The following is a 12,309-nucleotide window of genomic DNA, read 5'->3' on the forward strand; positions in this document are numbered from 1 at the left end:
GTTTCTAGAAATAATGGTTCCAGATAAGAAGTGGAAACCAAATATTTTTTTTTACTATTTCTACGCAACTGTAATTGGAACTCCTTATTACCGCATTTATATTGGGCTTCTAAAACATTTACATGGGTGACTTACTTTAATGGCTAGAGCCGGTCTTGTTTAATGTCAACATAATGGCATGGAAAACACACATTAGTGATAAACAGGTTTTATACTGAAAATAGATGTGCAGATTTAAATATCTTCCTCCTTAAAAGCAAAAGAACCTCAGCTCTTTGGAGGAAAATATATTTGCCATTAGATTTTGAGGGAGAAGGGGCAGTAGCACAACTCTGCTTAGTCTAAAGGAAACCTGTTCTCTCTCTCACACCCACCCACCAACTTCCAATGCATTAAGAGTGTGTGGAGGGATGGACCTCAGTGTAAAGAACTATGTACTTTACAGTACTACAGAACTTGTCCAGTTCCTGACGTGTGCTGGTGGCTTTCTTGGAACATGCATCCTTTCAGTGCCTATCTAACTCAGGGTATTCTATCACAACTTCTGCGTAGTTGTGTACTGGGTTAAGTGCTTGTGTTAGCTGGCTATTGGATAAAAACCATTACAGGTAAAGGGACCCCTGACCATTAGGTCCAGTCGTGACCGACTCCGGGTTTGCGGTGCTCATCTCGCATTATTGGCCGAGGGAGCCGGCATACAGCTTCCAGGTCATGTGGCCAGCATGACAAAGCCGCTTCTGGCGAACCAGAGCAGCGCACGGAAACGCTGTTTACCTTCCCGCATGGAGCGGTACCTATTTATCTACTTGCACTTTGACGTGCTTTCCAACTGCTAGGTTGGCACGAGCAATGGGAGCTCACCCCCTTGCGGGGATTCAAACCGCCGACCTTCTGATCGGCAAGCCCTACGCTCAGTGGTTTAACCCACAGCGCCACCCGTGTCCCCAATAAAAACCATTAGGAATAAAATTAAATAAAGCAGCCTACACTTGGGTGCAATGTTGTCAGGCCTGTTATATTTTAAAATAAATGGATGCAATCTTAAATGTACACAGCACAGGCCCAGAGCAGACACAACACTGATAAGGAAAGAGACCAGCACAGAGCATGCAGGAGGTCTGAGGTGAAGCATGGTAATGAGGAGAGGGGGATGACATCATAGAGATTAGGAGTAGATGACCTGAATGAGGAAGAACAGAAAACAGTAGTGGGGGAACACGGGGGGCTATATAGGCTTTTAAAAGCCCATCTTGCTACCACTTCTTCGTGAACTAGTGTGCCTGGTTTCTGAGTTTCTTCATTTTTTGTGTGTGTGCTTTCATACTTTTCTTTGCAGCCACAGGGCCTGGAACTGTCCCCTTTCCCTCTTTGATAAATTGAAAACCGGCTTTCTATTGCCAAATCTCAAACTTGCATGGTGAATCACAGGGGAAGCTTTAACTCCCAAGATGCTTCCCAGGGCGCCAGTTGACTAGGCAAGTGATCATTACAGTAAGTTTGTGTGGGTACCTGTGGTCTCAGCCATCCTCCTTCCTTTCTCATTGGGTGAACTGATGCAATCATGGTAGCCTTTCTCAGTGGAAGGAGATGTTTGTTTATGAACATTTTATTTTTTTCCTGCTTTATATGTGCACTCTGGTCACCTACTACTAACTGAATCAGCAATGTAACAACCAGCAATCTTCCTAATCACATTTCTTGAATTAGTAACACATGCCTATCAATATGTACATATCTGTATCATTATCTAGGCCCACAAACTAAAAATAGACTGTTACTTTGCACCATGTATACCTTGGAACTAAAGACAGAATGGAAGGCAGTACTACATGTATCTATAACTGTCTGTGTTTTGAACAGGACATAGTATTCCCAGTAGCTACGCTGCTTTCTGTACTTGGCAGCTTTACTAAATTCTTCATTTAATATATAGTTACTACTATACAGTGTCTCTAGGCCAGGTATGTAGCTTCACTACATTCTGTAAGTAGATGCTCTTTAGTGATATTACAAACCAACAAAGTAAAATGTAGAGTTGATTCCCCCCCCATGAGTGTTAGCAGAAATTTCAGGAATTATTCCATTAACAATATTAAGTGCCAGTTGGAAACATCCTATATAGATATTGTATATCAAAGTCTTCTACTCTTGTTTACTACCCTGCACAAAGATGCTTATGTGGAATCCGTTCCTTCCCTCTGCATAAGCAAGGTTTTTGTGCTCTTTTATTGAAAGTGTGCACAAAACCATAACTACAAGACAAAATCCAGGAGAATGCACATTTTTCACCTGAGATGTTGATGATGAAAAGTGGAAGCTGTGGCCAATAATCTTTGGATGGTGTTGTTTTCCCTTGTGCAACACAGCTGTTTTCTGTTAGGAAACAGAAATACAGATTCTGACTTCCTTTGAGCTGATTCACACAGTGCTGTTTGGTATAAAAACATGCAGTGGAATGATGCATACATTTAAATGTTGGGTTTTCCCCACAATAAATAAAAAACCAGTGATCAGAAAAGGAAAGTATGTGTTGGCACTCCACATCTTCTAAAAAAATGTGGATTAATGTCTGTTCATGACAACAGACTTATGATGAGCAGTGGAAAATACTAGGTCAAAGGTATGTCCAGCAATACATGTTGGACTAGTGATGTACTGAGATATTCATAGAGGCCCTGAAGTCCTGAGGTGGCCCATTTGAGGTAGCCACAGCATAAATATTTCCCCAATACTTCTCCAGCACTACACCTGAGACTACATCCACCAGCACAGTTAAGGAAGTTGTAATGCAGATAGGTGAATGGTACACTTTAAACATCCCCATTCTGTCGCTCTCCCAACACAACAAATAAACCCAGAAAGAGTGTGGCTTGATCTTCTGGTGAGGGAGATTAATTTTTTTCTGGATGATAGTGACCCTCCCTGCCCTGGCCCTTCTTACCTGGACTGGTGCTACACAGGTGGCCTTATGCTAACCTTAAGCCCCACCATACTTTTACCCACCTCCGTACCTCCCCCAACCTGGTATCAAAGGGATTATAGCCTGATTCCCCTCATCCCCCTGTCCTTGACCCAGGCACATAATTCCCTTAAACCACCTCTTTAACACAGTGATAGAACACAGACAAAAAAGACAGACATAACCATCTCAACCAGAAACCACCCTAACACATGGGGTGTTGCATACTGATTCTGGAAGTGGTGGATCAGGTGAGTGCTCTTCAGAATTTTGGTACATCAGATTCCTCAAGCATACCTAATACAGGTATATAGTGAACATGACTTCTGGGATTTTTGCCTTGGGTAGATAGATAATTACTCAGAGTTTACCAGAAGGCACTAGTTATCTGCTTGACCTTTGGCACGATGCAGGTCATATCTTCTATAATCATTCCAGCATCAAAGGCTTTCAAGAGTGCTGAAGTAAACACCACGGTGGCAGAGTCCACCAGTCCCTTTAAGAGGATTGAGTTGTGTGATCCTGGCAGAGTCCCTGTTAAATAGCACCCTGTAATGTAAGTTTTAGATTTATTGGTTGTGCAGTTGAAACTCGGCATTCCACAATGATTTGCAGTTTTAGCTAGCTAGTAAGCAAGAGGTCACAACTGGGGTTCGTTGGTTGGCAATGATGGAAGAATCCAGTGAATGATGCAATGTCCCTTAAACGAAGGAATATGCATGATGCAGCGCTGAAAGAGCCATGAACAAGCCATCCACTTGTAACCCTGGCTGAATAACTCTGGCCTACCGTGCAGAGCTGATGTAAGACATAAAGGTAAAGGGACCCCTGAGTGACCGTTAGGTCCAGTCGCGGACAACTCTGGGGTTGCGGCGCTCATCTCGCTCTACTGGCCGAGGGAGCCGGCGTACAGCTTCCGGGTCATGTGGCCAGCATGACTAACCAGCTTCTGGCAAACCAGAGCAGCTCATGGAAACGACGCCATACTGAAAAGACGTACTGAGATATTAATGTGAGGTGATGGGAACACTTAAAAGTGCAGTAGTTTTGAAGTTTTATGTTGTAATTACCCCATTCACTCTACTGAGTGAAATGGCAAGAGCACAAGCCTATACCCCATGCATTCTTCATGTGTTGGGCATGGAAAGGTGGGGCTTCGTTCAATGGGTCTCTGCAGGTAAGCAGTGCCTGAAAAGCACCTTGCACAGCACTTTTCAAATGCCCAGCAGTCGGCTGATTCTTGCTGCTTGCAAAACCCTCTGCTTGGTGCTTTCCTTTATTTATTTATTTATTTATTTAATTTTTGATTTATTTATTTTTGTTGAGCTTGGTGCTTTCCAACTGCCAAGCCCAGGGCTTTCAAAGCCACTCTGCCCAAGGATCTTTGCAAGCTTCCTTTGGAAACGAGCGTGGGGTGGGGAGTGAGAGACAATCTTGGAAGCAGATTAAATTAAAAGCACTTTGAATACAAACCACTTTTCTCTGCAGAAGGGGAAATGCTCCAGTTTTAGGATTTTTATATTTTAGTACCTGGGATTCAGTGCCACAAGGCAGGATGGCATTAGCTTAGATAGCTTGGAGAAGTTAGTATTAGTTGGAATTGCTTTAGATGTTCCTAGTGTAATAGCTACAACATGAAAACAGTGTGATATTAAGCAAAGAAAAAGCCAACTGGAATAAAGATTCCCCAATGTAACAAAATTATTATTTCAAACCTTTCAGTCTTACAAGTAAAACAAAAAATTGCCCTGCATTGCCTTTGCACATGCACATTCCACCCTAAAATTTCTGTAATCCCAAGCACTACAGCAGACATCCCCAAACTGCGGCCCTCCAGATGTTTTGGCCTACAACTCCCATGATCCCTAGCTAACAGGACCAGTGGTCAGGGAAGATGGGAATTGTAGCCCAAAACATCTGGAGGGTCGAAGTTTGAAGATGCCTGCACTACAGCGTAATAGGAGCCAGCGTGAACCCAGGTGTTAGTATAAAAGTAATATTCAGGATCTGGAACCTGCTCAACAAGACACAGTTAAGATTGAATAAACAGTTCCACTTTTTCATAATGTTAAATTGAAAGCCACACAAACTGACTCTTGGGATTCTCATAAACCTATAATTTGACTACGATGGACAGCTTGAAACAGTTTGCTCTCAAATTAGAACTGTAAAAGAACTACTTATAGTGACACTGCTTCTGTTGATTTGTTTAACTCTCCCAAACAAGTAGTGCCGCTGTGGTCCTCAACAGTTTTTTGAAATAGGTGTAAAACATTTTTAGCAAACCTGAACCACTTCATATTCCATGTACTCTGGAACAATTATGGGGTCAGTAGTCTTGTAGTGTTTAATCTCTCTCTCTCTGTCTTAACTAAACCAGCAGGGTCTGATTTACCTGTTAAAGTGAATGAGAAACTGAAATGACCAAATGGCTAAGCTAACTGAGGTCAATTCTATCCCAAGCCACTTCTCAAAATAAAATAGACAAAATAACATAGCATTTTAATTTATCATAAATTATATTTTTGTGTGTTTATACCAGGCATCCCCAAACTTTGGCCCTCTAGATGTTTTGGACTACAATTCCCTCAACCCTGACCACTGGTCCTGATAGCTAGGGATCATGGGAGTTGTAGGCCAAAACATCTGGAGGGCCGCAGTTTGGGGATGCCTGGTTTATACCACTTAAAGAGAACTGCAATAGATTTCTGTCTTCTTCTTTTTAAAGAAAAGATACATTCATGTGTACAAAAATTAATTCTAAAGCACTGCAGTGGTCTGTTGCACTTCGGTAGTAAATTTATTTGTGTGCAAAAGGAACAGCAATTTTAGGTATTCTTCATTTTAGTTAAACATACAGTACCTTCAAATTGACCACAGAGAGGGGAGCACAATGGAAAAACGAAAAGAAAGTCTTCCTCCTCTCAGGGAAATTTCCAACACTGAACGTTGTCTGTCTCTGAATTGTTATGTCCCATTGATTATTGTTTGTTTTGTTGAACCTGCTCTAGACACTAATGTGCAAACAAAATACTGGAAGTAGACATTAAAAGCTGGTGCATTATCCCATTGTTCCTTTTTAAAGCATGAAAAGTGACTTCCGAGGGGCAGCTAGGCATAACTCACTTATCCCAGAGCCCAGACTGCATATATTAATGTTGGAGAAAATGTGTTATTTCTTGTGGAAAAATCTGTGATTGCTTATGTAAACAGCATGTGGTTACATGAGACTCATGAGCACATGAGCTGAGGATCAGTACTCCCTTCTTCCTCCCATTGACTGCCACCACCAGCACCACCCACTTTTAATATATTTTTAGATCTTTGTGTTTCAAAAATTTTAAAGTGCCATTGAGGAAATGCTCTTCATGGCTGTGTTTAGAGGTGCTATGCTTCGCAGCTTTCCCCACAGCTTCCTACAGTGCTGTCTTCCCTTTCCCTCTCTGCTGAAGGAGCAGGCAGCTTCATAATATATTAGAGGCAGTAGGACAGTTGCCCCTCTTCAACAAGGCTGCTGCCTTACCTCATAATGTGGAAGCTTGGTATCAAGCCATGGCGGACTGATGGAAGTAGAAGAAGGGCCATAGCTCATTGGCACACCATGTGCCTTGCATGCCAAGGATCACAGGTTCAATCCTTCCTCAGCATCTCAGGCAAGGGGATGGGAATTGTCCCCTGCATGAAAACCTGGAGCCGCTGTCTGTCTCTGTAAAGAACAACAACCACTAAGCTAGATGGACCAGTTCCCTGCCTCAGTAAAAGACAGTTTCTGGTGTTCCTAAATACTGCCAAAAATACTTCAGTTTGACATTATTAACAGTGGGTGCTCAGTACTTCTAAAAAAAAATGCAACACAACAAATTAGTATTGGTAATTGTGCGGGAAACATCTCAAGCTGCATAGGCAAATTTACCTGTTGGTTTTCAGTGAGGGAAGAAAGGAAGAATGGGTGAAGGAACGTATTAATGGAGAGTCCAGAAAGCAATTTTAAAATAGTTCATAACTGGTGTTGCTATAAAACAGCTGTGTCTGAAAAATGTCTTTGAAAAACTGGGTCTGAGTGAAAAATACTGCTGATTACGGAGCTTGCCAAAAGCCCCAAAAGGAAATAACGTTTTGTAGAAGAGACTGTCTACCTGTTGCAGTTGTTTAATATCAAGTTATTCAAAGTAATAACAAACTCTCATGGTATTTCGGGAACCTCTCCAGATTAATTCACACTTAGAAACATCAGTGACTTCGAATTGCAAAAGAGGTGTGAAAATCACCATAACCAGTCATCAGTCTTACCTCTTGTCAGTCTCTTTTCATTATAACCTAACAATGGGGAAGGACCCTCACATTTACTGTACTGTAGTAGTAATTCTTCTTTGCTGTACTAGTAATCCTTCACATTTACTGCACTAGTTTGCTTCTTCATTGCAGCCCAGTTGTCACACTGAAAGTTGTTTAATAAGCCTTTCATGCTACATCTGTGTTTAAAAGGTTAATAAGCTTCACAGTACAGTACAGGAAAAAATCAGAAGTGGCGGGAAAGTGATTTAAGTTTGTGTCTATTCTTCTTCTTGTTATTATTTTTACCAAGATTGAAAATTGAGAAAAGCTAATAACCTTGAAGGAAGGCCCTGAATGCTTTGGAACCAGGCTATTGGAAGGAATACCCTCTCCACTTGAACCTGCCTATGCTGTGCATGTCATCTGTCATCGGGACCTTGTTTCATTTCTCATTGACTTCAGAGGCTCATCTGATGGGAATGTGGGACAGGCATTTTAAATTGTGGAGTCCCTATTGTGTCATTTCCTCCCCTGGGAGGCCTGACATACTCCTTTCTTAATGCCTTTATGATGAGGTGCAAAAGAGAAAGGCCAGGCCTTAATGAATCACAGCAATGAATAAAAAGCGGACCAAAGTAAGAAACATTTTAAAAGTATTTTTCTTAAAAATTGCCAGGGATGGGCAACATTTGGGTGTGGAGCCACCACCCAAAGAACCCTGTTTCTGTTACCTATCAACCTAATATAGATAAGCAGGGCTTCGGTAGCTGATTCTAAGGCACAAGCAGGCTCGTTCGGGTGGTCCTTCAGATAACATGGTCCCTAACCATGTAGAGTTTTCAGGGTCAAAACCAATGCTATAAATCAGGCCCAGAAACAAAGCAAAGGAGACTTGCCTGTGCACACATACTGAGCTAGATGGACCATTGATCTGAGTCAGTATAAAACAGTTTCCTATGTTCCCGTGAAATGCGTAATGTTGATTCCAGTGTATAACTTGACGAAGTATGGTTTTTAAAAAGAAAAAGGGAAAAAAAATCCAATTAAGGACCAAAAGAACTAGGCCTTTCCAAAGAGTAAAATATTTGTTTCCTGGCTAGCTCATAATTTTTGCAGGATTGCTACATCCAATGCCTATTTATTTAGTCAGCAAAAGGGAAATGAATTGTGGATGCTACAATGAAAGGGGACAATTAAATCCCATGCTGCCTTAGTAGGTGCCTGTTTGGGAAAGCATCTGAAAGCTGTATTAGTCATGGCTTAGTCACATTGTCATAATTGTGTGCTGGGAAAATCCATATGCCTTTTGGTCTTTAGCCATTATATATGTATCATAGTGAAGTATCATGCTATCCTGATTGCAACCCTTATGGTATTTATCCCATGGTATTTATCTAAGTTGCATCTAGACAGAAATTATATTAATTACTGGCTGAGACTATCCATCCTCCTGCATGGCCTTGCTCCCTTAACTATTAAGGACAGTTTCCAAACGATTGGAAACATGCAATGATAAACATAACAACTCTAGGCTTCACCCCACAGATCCTACTTAACATGAGGTATGAACAAGCCAAAAAAAACCCCATCAAACTGTGTGTAGAAGATACCAAATGCCAAGCAGATTTAGCCAGGTCCCTGAAAATTTTAAACAGTGAAACCAGAAGACACCTCATCTCCCAGATGCCATATATAACCAACCTTGGAATTCCAAAACAGTGAAGGGCTTTTACTGCTGCCAGGCCCTCTCTTTAGCCATCCAGGAAGGCCGCTATAGGAAGACACCTAATACCCATGTGGCTCTCAGGAACTGGAAACAACAGAACATGTCTTTTTTCACTGCCAATACTATACAGATATACGAGCTAGGTTCATCTTGCCTATACTGTACATAAATTCCCAGGTTGCACAGAAGAACTTTATACCTCTCTGCTACTTCAAGATAAAAACCCAGATGTTACATACTCAATTGCTAGATTCTGCACTGCCATTATGGATATACATCGAAGGATGGTTTGTGCCACAAATTAGGCCCCAAACCTGTGCCATAAGCCTGTGCTCCTTCACTCTCCCTTATAGTCGCTTTTAACTGTTTGTCCCTGTTTCTATCTTTTTAAGTATGTATGATATAATTACCTTCTAATTACTAGTTTTTATTCCTTACCTGTTTTAAGTCTTATGTTTTATCTTATGCTGGTCTATGACCGAAATAAAGGATACTACTGATACGTTTGACGCTGATATTTTAAATTCTGAGGCCAGGAAATTTGCTATCTTGACTTCCTGCTTAGTTGGAAGGCAGAAAGAAGGTGACTCGGGGGTGCAGAGTAGACTTCTTGAGTGTTACAGAAACCTATTAGCTGTGTGTGTGTGTGTGTGTGTGTGTGTGTGTGTGTGTGTGTGTGTGTGTTGGCATGCAGCTAACACATTGCCAGTTGTTTGCTGCAAGTGTACGTATCATTCCACTCCCATCACTCCTTTAAAGATTTTCATGGAAGATGCTCCTATGCTACCTAGGGTGGAGTTTTGGAGGCGGCCCATGAGCTTCTCCAGTTTTAATGCAAGGATTATAAACTATCTAAAATGCTTGTTCATAGGATATTTCAGTAAGAGACTTGAACCCACAACCCTAAGATTAAGAGTCTTATGCTCTACCAGATTCACCTATTACAGGGAAAGAAGCAGCAGGCCCTGTAGTAAAATCATTTGAAGGCTTTGTAGATAGCTTTGACCGTGGTCCTGAAAACCTTCCTGTTATCTTTAATGAAATCTGTTTTGACCATGATAGAGAACAAAATTTTACCAGGACTAATATGGCCCGAGGGAAGGGTAAGTGACCTGGAGGTGCTAGAACCAGAACCAAAACTATTTATTAAAGAAGTTGATTAATTGTGCCCTTCCTCGAAGAAGAGAATAGTTGTGTTGTGAGAGTTGGGCCTTAAAAAAAACAAAACTCCTTAAGCCAAAGCAACATGCATAAGGTGGTTTACAAAGAGTGTCTTCTGATGTTATCTGAAGTACATTTCTGCTGCACAAGTTCCCCTTCTGTTACTAAGTTTAAAGCATTGCCAGTCAAATGCAGAAGTCAACTGTGGTCCAATTGATGGCATTTTGGGGAATGTCAGATTGTTCAGGGAATTTCTGGTTTCCGACCACAAGTGAGGCCGTGGTTCCTGAAATTGTTAAGGACGGTGTACTAATGATCTGAAAGGCTCCTACTTTAATGTAGTTCATATCAGCAGCAATTAATCAAAGTTTCTGTGGTGCTCTACATTGACCCAGCTCCTGGGTAGTGTGTTGGCCCTCAAATGGCAGGGCTGGAAGTTGAGAACTTAGGCCAATAACTTTGGTTTTCTTGCACCCAGTGAACCAGCTCAGGTTGCCAGGCTTTGCAAGTGCTAGCTTCAAAAGCAAATTTAAATATATCTGGTGGTGGTTGAGGAAACATTGTGCTCTGTGGGACATGAGTGTTACACCCTGTGTATTTAAACATTACTTGGTATCATATTGCCCAGTAACTGAGAGAAAGTGTTCTTTAATTCCAAAAAGAGATAGGGCTTTGGTTTTGTGGAGCTGAAAGAGCTCAACGATTGAGAACAGATGCCCCAGTTCCTGATGGAGCCAGTTTGTTTTGCAGAAAGATAGTTTCCATACATTTAATCATATCTTTCAGAAAAAAGGATATTTTTTTCCCATAAATCTGCTCCTGTTCAGATTTATAACACTTATTTGGTGTAACCTTTGTGCTATGCTTAAAAAGTAATAATTGAATGTTTGTCCTAGGTCAGAAGTATGATGGATCCAACTAAAATATGCTTAGATTAGTAGTAGCCATTCTTGCCCGCCTTTTATCAGGCTTCTTGGTTGTCTGTCGACACAAATTGATAGCATGGTCAGGAGGGATTAAAGTGAGTTAAACTGATATATAGTAGTATGTATATTGTACTGAAAAATAGAGCAGGTTTCTAGAATCTAGGTGAAGAATAAGCAGGTGCTTTTAATGCCATTGAAAGATGGTGCTCTGACTTACCTGCAAAACAAAAAGGGAGAGAGAGTACTCATGAGAGATGGTTAGTACACAATGCATTAATTCCTTTGTTATAATGCTTGTTTGAATTTTGTGCTGCTTTTGGAAAGTATTATCATCAAGATGCAGGTAGAAGAATGAAGACTACTTTGTCTTATCAGTGGGTTGCAATAAAGATTTTAACTAAAATTTGCAAAAACATGGGTTTGAAAAGGTCTTCACATTCCTAGAGGCCAGTGTTTTAAATATTTGGGATGAACTTGGTGATAGTGAGTCTTGTGTGTATGTGTATATCAATATGCGCACACACAAGCACATGCATGCACACCACATATGTACAGCACACACACAAAAACACACAGCTACAGGATGTTGCCTGAACATTGTCAAAACCTGCTAACGTATTACCTTGCTGTAGCTTGGCAGCCATGGATATTATGAGAAACCAAAGTCAAATTCAAAGCAGGCTAAGGTAGTAGCATGGGTGACATACCACACATTTTCTACATTGCCTACAAATCTTGATTAATTAGCAGTTGGGATTCTTTAGTTGCGGTTCCTGCATTGCAGGGGATTGCACTAGATGACCACTGGGGTTCCTTCCAACTCTACAATTTTATGATTCTGTGATTATGTAAGGTAAAATAGGGGAGACCCCTTAAATGCCAGCCTTTGCAGAGGCGTGCTGTACTGTTTCCTTATCATTACAAAAATTCTATTTTAAAATATTTATCAGCTAAAGTATCTCTCAAAATCACTATTCAGTTCATTGGCATGAGTTTTCTTTTTAGCTGTTAAGTAGCTGTGATCTGAAATGGGAAAGTCTTCCTCCCCTCACCCCCATAGCACAGACCCCCATGTGTAAATGCAGTTTCGTCTTTGAAAATTCTTCTAAATTATGTGGTATGCTTCTGGGAATAATGCACCATGTGGTTAGCATTATCTCCATGCCAATAGAAGTTCCTGAGAAGCTGTACTGAAATGACACCTTCTGTTTAATGAATCCCATTTGGGTGTGGTGGATTGTTTGCAGAGTGCCACGCCTCAC

The 12,309-nt window shown here is 41.1% G+C and overlaps 1 protein-coding gene across 3 annotated transcripts in view; it reads left to right on the forward strand.

Annotated features, from left to right (window-relative positions):
- The window catches only part of VDR (vitamin D receptor), a 73,877-nt gene that overhangs the window by 25,924 nt on the left and 35,644 nt on the right, over positions 1 to 12,309 (forward strand). The gene's annotated exons all lie outside the window — the stretch shown is intronic.

This window comes from Zootoca vivipara, chromosome 2 (assembly GCF_963506605.1).
Source record: "Zootoca vivipara chromosome 2, rZooViv1.1, whole genome shotgun sequence".
NCBI lineage: Eukaryota > Metazoa > Chordata > Lepidosauria > Squamata > Lacertidae > Zootoca > Zootoca vivipara.